A 9,007-nucleotide genomic window follows, 5' to 3' on the forward strand; every position below is an offset into this window, starting at 1 on the left:
ATTTCTTCAGTCTTCTGTTTAATGATCTTCTCCAGTTTTTCTATCTTAATCTCAATGGATTCACATTTTTTCTTATTCTTCCTATAGCTTGGCAGATGTGATTTAAGTTGGTTGTACTTCTTTTCAAGGTTTTCTTTCAGCGATGTCTTTTTCTTCAGTTTATTCTCTGTGGCAATATCTTCCATGTTGAAATTCTCATTTTTGCTCTCAGCTATATTTACCTCTAAATTGTAGATCAGCTCCCTACTCTGAACCTTCCATGAATTTATGTCGGAAAGACAAAAATACCTTCCTTCACATTTCTCTATCAACCAGTCAAGTTTAAGTTTAGTAATGTATTCGTCAATAGGCATATTTTCTTTCATCAATCCTTTCTCATTTGTGAACAGCACTATTATATTTTCCCATACATTTTCAGTGAACATTTCTTCAAACATGCTTTTTCCTTCTTCATTTGTGAAAATAGCTAGAGAGTCTGTACAACCGATTTTAATAACCAAGAGGAGAGCGTTAGGTCCATCTGTAAATGACGACTGGACAGATTTTAGAATCTGCTGTTTTGTCTCCGTACTTAATTTCCCAGACCAACCTGGAGTGCGGATCACAGTAATTTTATGATTGCCTGAGTTGGACTCTTTCTTCACAGCTTGTTTGCTCCATGATGTCCAGTAACTGAATTCCTTTTTGTTCAGGATGATATTTCCTGCTTTATTCTTTCCAGCACCATGGTAGCCAATAATCACAAAATCCAGTTTTTCAAAAAGGACAACTGTTGGTGACAGGGTAATGACAAACCAAAAATAGTGTTAGATTATTTTTTTATTATGTTTTTTTCTAAAGAGATTAAGAATTTAATGATTTAAACAATATAACAAGTTCATACCATCCTCTTTTGACTCATCATTTTCAACCAATGGAATTTTATCAGAAGCTATGGCGAGGACAGAGTATGGTTAAGTATATTTTAAAAAATGAATGAACATGTTGGTGGCAACTAAGTAAAGAAACCTACCACTTGACCCGGATCCCATTTTAAGCCACTGCGATACCATGTAGGACTCCCATTGCTTTCAAAAGCACTGTGTTCACTATTTGCTGCAGTGTCTACCGGTATTTGAATCCATCACAATGCCATCCTGTTCTTCTCCATGTTATGTTAATCCTGGGAGATAATATAAATAATAATTGACAGTTAGTCAAGAAAGCTTTAGAATTATAGTTGTTTATCTCCTTGGTGTCTTTAAATGTGATACAGCACCTACCCACTGGGCACAGACGTCAGTTCACCTTATAGTTTTGAATTACATTTGGTTGAGTTGTCAACTAGCCGTCGATGACTTGCAAATCTAATCAGTTTTCCATGTTGATTCAATGTCACCACATAGAAATTTGGGGAATTAAATGTGTAAACAACGTTGATTCAACCAGCTATTGCCCACTGATATTTTCCCCACAGCAGTTACAGTAAATGTTGTTGCATAATCATTGTCTCTTACATTACCTTGCCTAGTAAGTCCAAGGGCGTGGTTTGGTTTTATAGTTCAGTTGATAAGAAACTGCATGATGACTGTGTACAACACAAACATACATGTACAACTGAGGATATAGTAATTTCTAGTTTTGTTTTGAATTGTCTGTTAAGATCAAATCAAATATTGTATGAAATATATATTTTTAAATCTACATTCATGAAGTACTGAAGATAAATATTGAGTTAAATGTTTATAAAGAGTAAAAATGTCAAGGTTTACATTCAAGAAGGATACCAGGTTTTGTCTGAGCATGTAACGGCTTCAGTTGATGAGAGCACATGGCTAATGGAGTGTGTTTGAGCTGAAGTGAGACCTTTAAGAAAATGGACAAATCACTTCCTCTGCCCTTTTAATTTCCTGGTTTGGGTTTGGATGTTTGTCTGATATCAAATAGCGTGGTTTTTAGAATAAAAAGAGACAATTATATTTATGAACCAAAGCAATTGAACGGAATTGTGTTGAAACGGAATTGTCAAAAAATATATACATTTTTAAATACAAGTATTTTGCTGTTTGCCTCTGCTTCACTCTGCCTGCCCACCCCAGACCTAGAACCTGACATTTTTACAACATTTGACAATTGAATAATTGTATACCTAGTGTTCTGAAGCAACCTCCCAAAAAATACGTAGTTTCCAGACGATGCAGTTAGGTTCATTTTAGATTCTGAATGAAAGGTGAATGTCACGTTTGTCGTACAAAGGAGACCAAGGTGCAGCGTGGTATGTGTACATTCTATTTTATTAACGAATGAACACTGAACAAACTGACAAACCGAACCATGAAGCTATATGGATAGTGCAGACAGGCAACTACACATAGACAAGATCCCACAAACACCAAAGGGAAATGGCTATCTAAATATGATCCCCAATCATAGACAACGATAAACAGCTGCCTCTGATTGGGAACCATATCAGGCCACCATAAACATACAAATCACCTAGACTTACAAAACCCTAGACATACAAAAACCCTAGAAAATATAAAACCCCTAGACAATACAAAAACTAGCGTACCCACCTAGTCACAGGGTGTGACAGAACCCCCCCCCCCCCCAAAAAAAGGTGCGGACTCCCGGGCCGCAAACCTGAACTTTTGATTTTCTGTATTTCCCCTGATTGTCTACGATGCGATTAAAATGTGGATCAAACGGGGGAAAAAGCATTATCAGAGTTTGAGCTAGACAGACATCCAACGTTATGGTTCATTACCACCACCTACTGTACTGTAGCAGCCCCACCTAAGTCTGAAGACGGTTTGCAGGAATGCCCACATGCAGGAAACACCCTGATTTGCAGGCCGCAATTACACCATTCTCGTTCCATCAGGTAGGCTACTCAACAAATGGCTCTGAAGAGTAAGTTGTAAATTACTTTTAAATAAATAGTCATGACCGCCATTGAGCCTGGGACATAAACCGAACATCCATATCAATAAAAAAAAGTCACATTCATCAACAGTCGAAGCCTCTTGGACCTAGAATTGGCGCTCCGGTACTGCTTGCCATGCGGTAGCAGAAAGAACAGTTTATGACTAAAGTCACAACATTATACTGAAAGAAAACACAACAAAGACATACATTTTTGGCCTAATTTGCATTCTTCTGAAAACCTAACCCTAGGATATAGTTTCATTTTTCAGAGAGACAATTGCACATATTTTTACGCCAAAGACACACCAGAATTTCTTTTGAACTTTTGAACTTTGAAAATGTAGAGAAGGTAGTGTAAATCTGTAGGGAAAGAAATCCAACTTAATCTCTTTTTCGATTTAATTTGAAGGCAGCAAAATATGATGACAATGCAAGGGGCGTGTAGACTTACTAGGCATTGTAAAGTTTTCCAGTTTATTTGAGCTCAACCATACCAAATGATTGTCAAATATCAGATTATCGTTCTTCCATTTAGGAAATCTGTTTTGTCCTTTCTGTATTTCACCATAATAACGTTGCTTCTCAAAACCCTCTGCACAACATGTGTGGTTTGTGTTATGAAAACAGCAACAGTAGCTTGAAGCTGTAAAGTTTTATGCTTTTATCATAAAACTGAACTTTGCACATTTACAAATCACTTTGTTGCTTGATCTGCATTTGCATGAGTATATCATTGTTTTATAACTAGAAGTGTTGCAATGAATAGCTAAAGATTCTAGAATACTGTAATTTAAATCTGATTTTAAGTTTATATTTTGGCTAGCTTTTAAATTGTTGTTTCATACATTGGGGACACGATACAACAGATTGAAAATCAGTTGCTATACCTGTCGTTTTATGGTGTCCTTGGCTTCCTAGATAAAAAAGTGGCAGTAAAACACACACACACGATGATGCGCATACACGCACTCGCTCACTCATGCACTCACACTTTCACTTTTTGTTTAGATTTTGTGTTTCTTGTGTTTCTTTTTAACTAATGTAAAGCATCTTTGGGTTTTTGAAGAGCAGAGAGGTTTTTTTAAATCCCATGTAGAAGTAGTAGTAGTTTATAAAGTCTAAAATGCCGCCGCCATCTTGTTGTTACAGTGGAAAAATATTTGAACCGACTGAGGTAGCCTATGCTTTTGGATTGAACATGGAAGGATAACACAATAAACAGGCACTCACCATAGAAGGTCACCTTAAGTCTTCTTCTCATCACAGAGTTACTCAAAAGTTGCCGACGGGGCACACTATGCTTAGACCTAAATCTCATATCCCCTTCCTCCCAACCAAATACAAATACAGGAAATAGCAGAGGTGAGTTGCAATAACCATGGAAACCAGAGACGTCAAGAATTCCTAATGAGTTCAAAGAGCTCTCAGAGATATTGATCTGGAGGAAGAGCGTGCACAACAGAAAATAATACATAAGCATATCAGACAAAATCAAGGAATGCTTCAACAGTGAAGACCCTTGTCAAGCTACTGCACTTGATTTGTGAAAAACATATGTCATATATTGTTGCTGTTTTTAGCCCTTTATGAACAGGGGTTTAAGATATCCTTAAGAGTCTTGACGCACCCATGCATCAATCTAGGTAACATCATAAAAACATACCCATCCAAACGCGTCAGTTTAAGCTAGAGGTGTGTTTTTTTCATGGGCTCCGTCTCAATCCACTGCATCTGCCTATGTTGGCCCCCTCTTCTGCGTTGGAAGGTGGCCAAGCTACAGCAGTGTTTGTCAGATCATGAGATATCCTGAAAATCTGTCTTTTCACAAAAACGCTTGTACCGTATGGAAAGATGAGACTCTCCCGAACATGATGGTGTTCTCCGTTTTGCTCTACGATCCCCACAAGCCCCATGGGACTCATCTAAAGTCGGTAACGCTGATGTGCCAACTTCTGTCTGTAGTGTCCTAACCATTTGGGCTACAAACAAAACACCCCACTGTGGAAATGGGAGACTCTCACAAACACAATGGTGTTTTCCGGTTTGCTCTACCCACAAGTGTCACGGGACTCCTCTTATGGTAAACAATACAAAGGAATGGAAGTATGGAGGTAGTTTTGTGCCAATAAAAATGAGGGGTTCAATATGTGTAAAAAAAAAAGAAGATGTATATATATCCTGAGCTTTCTTCTTTCTTCTAGACATAGGACAGACATTTAAAACCTTTTGATTTATTTTGTTGACTGTCTTTATTGCAATTTATGAATGGTTTATTCAATGCGTTTCTACGGGCTATAGTAAGTACAGGCCAAATTCAATATTCTACCGAATATTTTTTATAATTTTGTTGGGCATACCTAAAGGGTCCTAAAAAAGTTATTATTAGAAAAAGAGATAGGAGGGGTGTCACAATGGGCGTAACTGGTCGAAGGAAGTCAGGTGCAGGAGAGCAGAGATGAGTGAACAAGCACACTTTAATTAGGCAGAGGAAAAAAACAGCCACATTCAACTGTGTCTCAACACTCCGGCCTAAGGGAAAAGCGATAGCGCACAAATACACAAAATGGTACAAAATACAGAACCATAGGTACAACAATACCCGGCCCTCAACCAGCCTGTAGCGTCACACATGTAACAAACGAACAATACCACACACAGACATGGGGGGAAACAGAAGATAATATACAGGTAGAGTAATGAGGGGATGTAAACCAGGTGTGCGGGAAAACAAGACAAAACAAAGGTGGAATGGCGATGGCTAGAAGACCGGTGACGTCGACCGCTGAACGCCGCCCGAACAAGGAGAGGGACGGACTTCGGCGGGAGTCGTGACAGTACCCCCCCTCCCTTGATGCGTGGCTTCAGGAGCGCACCTACACCGGCTTCGGGGATGACCCGGAGGGCGAGGTGCAGGGAAATCCGGACGGTGATGGTGGTACTCCCACAGCAATGAAGGGTCCAACACGTCCTCCACCAGAACCCAGCATCTCTCCTCCAGACCATACCCCTCCCACTCCACAAGGTACTGAAGGCCCCTCGCCCGACGCCTCGAATCCAGTATGGAACGAACGGAACCTAACCCTAGGATATAGTTTCATTTTTCAGAGAGACAATTGCACATATTTTTATGCCAAAGACACACCAGAATTTCTTTGGAACTTTTTCACTTTGAAAATGTAGAGAAGGTAGTGTAAATCTGTAGGGAAAGAAATCCAACTTAATCTCATTTTCGATTTAATTTGAAGGCAGCAAAATATGATGACAATGCAAGGGGCGTGTAGACTTACTAGGCATTGTAAAGTTTTCCAGTTTATTTGAGCTCAACCATACCAAATGATTGTCAAATATCAGATTATCGTTCTTCCATTTAGGAAATCTGTTTTGTCCTTTCTGTATTTCACCATAATAACGTTGCTTCTCAAAACCCTCTGCACAACATGTGTGGTTTGTGTTATGAAAACAGCAACAGTAGCTTGAAGCTGTAAAGGTTTATGCTTTTATCATAAAACTGAACTTTGCACTTTTACAAATCACTTTGTTGCTTGATCTGCATTTGCATGAGTATATCATTGTTTTATAACTAGAAGTGTTGCAATGAATAGCTAAAGATTCTAGAATACTGTAATTTAAATCTGATTTTAAGTTTATATTTTGGCTAGCTTTTAAATTGTTGTTTCATACATTGGGGACACGATACAACAGATTGAAAATCAGTTGCTATGCCTGTCGTTTTATGGTGTCCTTGGCTTCCTAGATAAAAAAAGTGGCAGTAAAACACACACACACGATGATGCGCATACACGCACTCGCTCACTCATGCACTCACACTTTCACGTTTTGTTTAGATTTTGTGTTTCTTGTGTTTCTTTTTAACTAATGTAAAGCATCTTTGGGTTTTTGAAGAGCGCTATATAAATCCCATGTAGAAGTAGTAGTAGTTTATAAAGTCTAAAATGCCGCCGCCATCTTGTTGTTACAGTGGAAAAATATTTGAACCGACAGAGGTAGCCTATGCTACACTATTGTTTTCACTATATATTTGACCTCTTGGGGATGTTATTCGAAAACATAATGTTAACTTTCACTGCTATGCGGATGACACACAGCTGTACATTTCAATGAAACATGGTGAAGCCCCAAAATTGCCCTCGCTAGAAGCATGTGTTTCAGACATAAGGAAGTGGATAGCTGCAAACTTTCTACTTTTAAACTCAGACAAAACAGAGATGCTTGTTCTAGGTCCCAAGAAACAAAGAGATCTTCTGTTGAATCTGACAATTAATCTTAATGGTTGTACAGTCGTCTCAATTAAAACTGTGAAGGACCTCGGCGTTACTCTGGACCCTGATCTCTCTTTTGAAGAACATATCAAGACCATTTCAAGGACAGCTTTTTTCCATCTACGTAACATTGCTAAAATCAGAAACTTTCTGTCCAAAAATGATGCAGAAAAATTAATCCATGCTTTTGTCACTTCTAGGTTAGACTACTGCAATGCTCTACTTTCCGGCTACCCGGATAAAGCACTAAATAAACTTCAGTTGGTGCTAAATACGGCTGCTAGAATCCTGACTAGAACCAAAAAATGTGATCATATTACTCCAGTGCTAGCCTCTCTACACTGGCTTCCTGTCAAAGCAAGGGCTGATTTCAAGGTTTTACTGCTAACCTACAAAGCATTACATGGGCTTGCTCCTACCTATCTCTCTGATTTGGTCCTGCCGACATACCTACACGTACGCTACGGTCACAAGATGCAGGCCTCCTTATTGTCCCTAGAATTTCTAAGCAAACAGCTGGAGGCAGGGCTTTCTCCTATAGAGCTCCATTTTTATGGAACGGCCTGCCTACCCATGTCAGAGACGCAAACTTGGTCTCAACCTTTAAGTCCTTACTGAACACTCATCTCTTCAGTGGGTCATATGATTTAGTGTAGTCTGGCCCAGGAGTGGGAAGGTGAACGGAATGGCTCTGGAGCAACGAACCGCCCTTGCTGTCTCTGCCTGGCCGGTTCCCCTCTTTCCACTGGGATTCTCTGCCTCTAACCCTATTACAGGGGCTGAGTCACTGGCTTACTGGGGCTGTCTCATGCCGTCCCTGGAAGGTGTGCGTCACCTGAGTGGGTTGATTCACTGATGTGGTCATCCTGTCTGGGTTGGCGCCCCCCCTTGGGTTGTGCCATGGCGGAGATCTTTGTGGGCTATACTCAGCCTTGTCTCAGGATGGTAAATTGGTGGTTGAAGATATCCCTCTAGTGGTGTGGGGGCTGTGCTTTGGCAAAGTGGGTGGGGTTATATCCTTCTTGTTTGGCCCTGTCCGGGGGTGTCCTCGGATGGGGCCACAGTGTCTCCTGACCCCTCCTGTCTCAGCCTCCAGTATTTATGCTGCAGTAGTTTATGTGTCGGTGTCCTGTGTGAATCTAAGTGTGCGTTCTCTAATTCTCTCCTCTCTTTCTTTCTCTCTCTCGGAGGACCTGAGCCCTAGGACCATGACCCAGGACTACCTGACATGATGACTCCTTGCTGTCCCCAGTCCACCTGACCGTGCTGCTGCTCCAGTTTCAACTGTTCTGCCTTATTATTATTCGATCATGCTGGTCATTTATGAACATTTGAACATCTTGGCCATGTTCTGTTATAATCTCCACCTGGCACAGCCAGAAGAGGACTGGCCACCCCACATAGCCTGGTTCCTCTCTAGGTTTCTTCCTAGGTTTGGCCTTTCTAGGGAGTTTTTCCTAGCCACCGTGCTTCTACACCTGCATTGCTTGCTGTTTGGGGTTTTAGGCTGGGTTTCTGTACAGCACTTTGAGATATCAGCTGATGTACGAAGGGCTATATAAATACATTTGATTTGATTTGATATGCTTTCGGATTGAACATAGAAGGATAACACAATAAACAGGCACTCACCATAGAAGGTCACCTTAAGTCTTCTTCTCATAATTGCAAGAATCCATTGTGATCAAAATAATGGACAACTATTCTTAATTTAGTTTTTCTAGTTGCTAGAGTTTGTAAAGGATCTTTCACTTTGCCTCCCATCATAAAACTTCACTTTATACTATGATGAATCACTTTGTTGCTTCATTTACATGTGT

At 40.1% G+C, this 9,007-nt stretch overlaps 2 long non-coding RNA genes across 2 annotated transcripts; both read right to left on the minus strand.

Annotated features, from left to right (window-relative positions):
- Positions 1-99: 99 nt before the first annotated feature.
- Positions 100-4,254, minus strand: LOC135574296 (uncharacterized). Its single transcript, XR_010465290.1, has 4 exons — positions 4,138-4,254; positions 1,013-1,162; positions 884-931; positions 100-769 (listed from the first exon to the last, which is right to left on the minus strand). It is a non-coding gene; the product is annotated as an uncharacterized LOC135574296 (long non-coding RNA).
- Positions 4,255-5,363: 1,109 nt separating this feature from the next.
- LOC135574165 (uncharacterized) lies at positions 5,364-8,850 on the minus strand. Its single transcript, XR_010465191.1, has 2 exons — positions 8,820-8,850; positions 5,364-5,988 (listed from the first exon to the last, which is right to left on the minus strand). It is a non-coding gene; the product is annotated as an uncharacterized LOC135574165 (long non-coding RNA).
- Positions 8,851-9,007: the final 157 nt, after the last annotated feature.

This window comes from Oncorhynchus nerka, linkage group LG12, assembly GCF_034236695.1.
Source record: "Oncorhynchus nerka isolate Pitt River linkage group LG12, Oner_Uvic_2.0, whole genome shotgun sequence".
NCBI classification, from domain to species: domain Eukaryota; kingdom Metazoa; phylum Chordata; class Actinopteri; order Salmoniformes; family Salmonidae; genus Oncorhynchus; species Oncorhynchus nerka.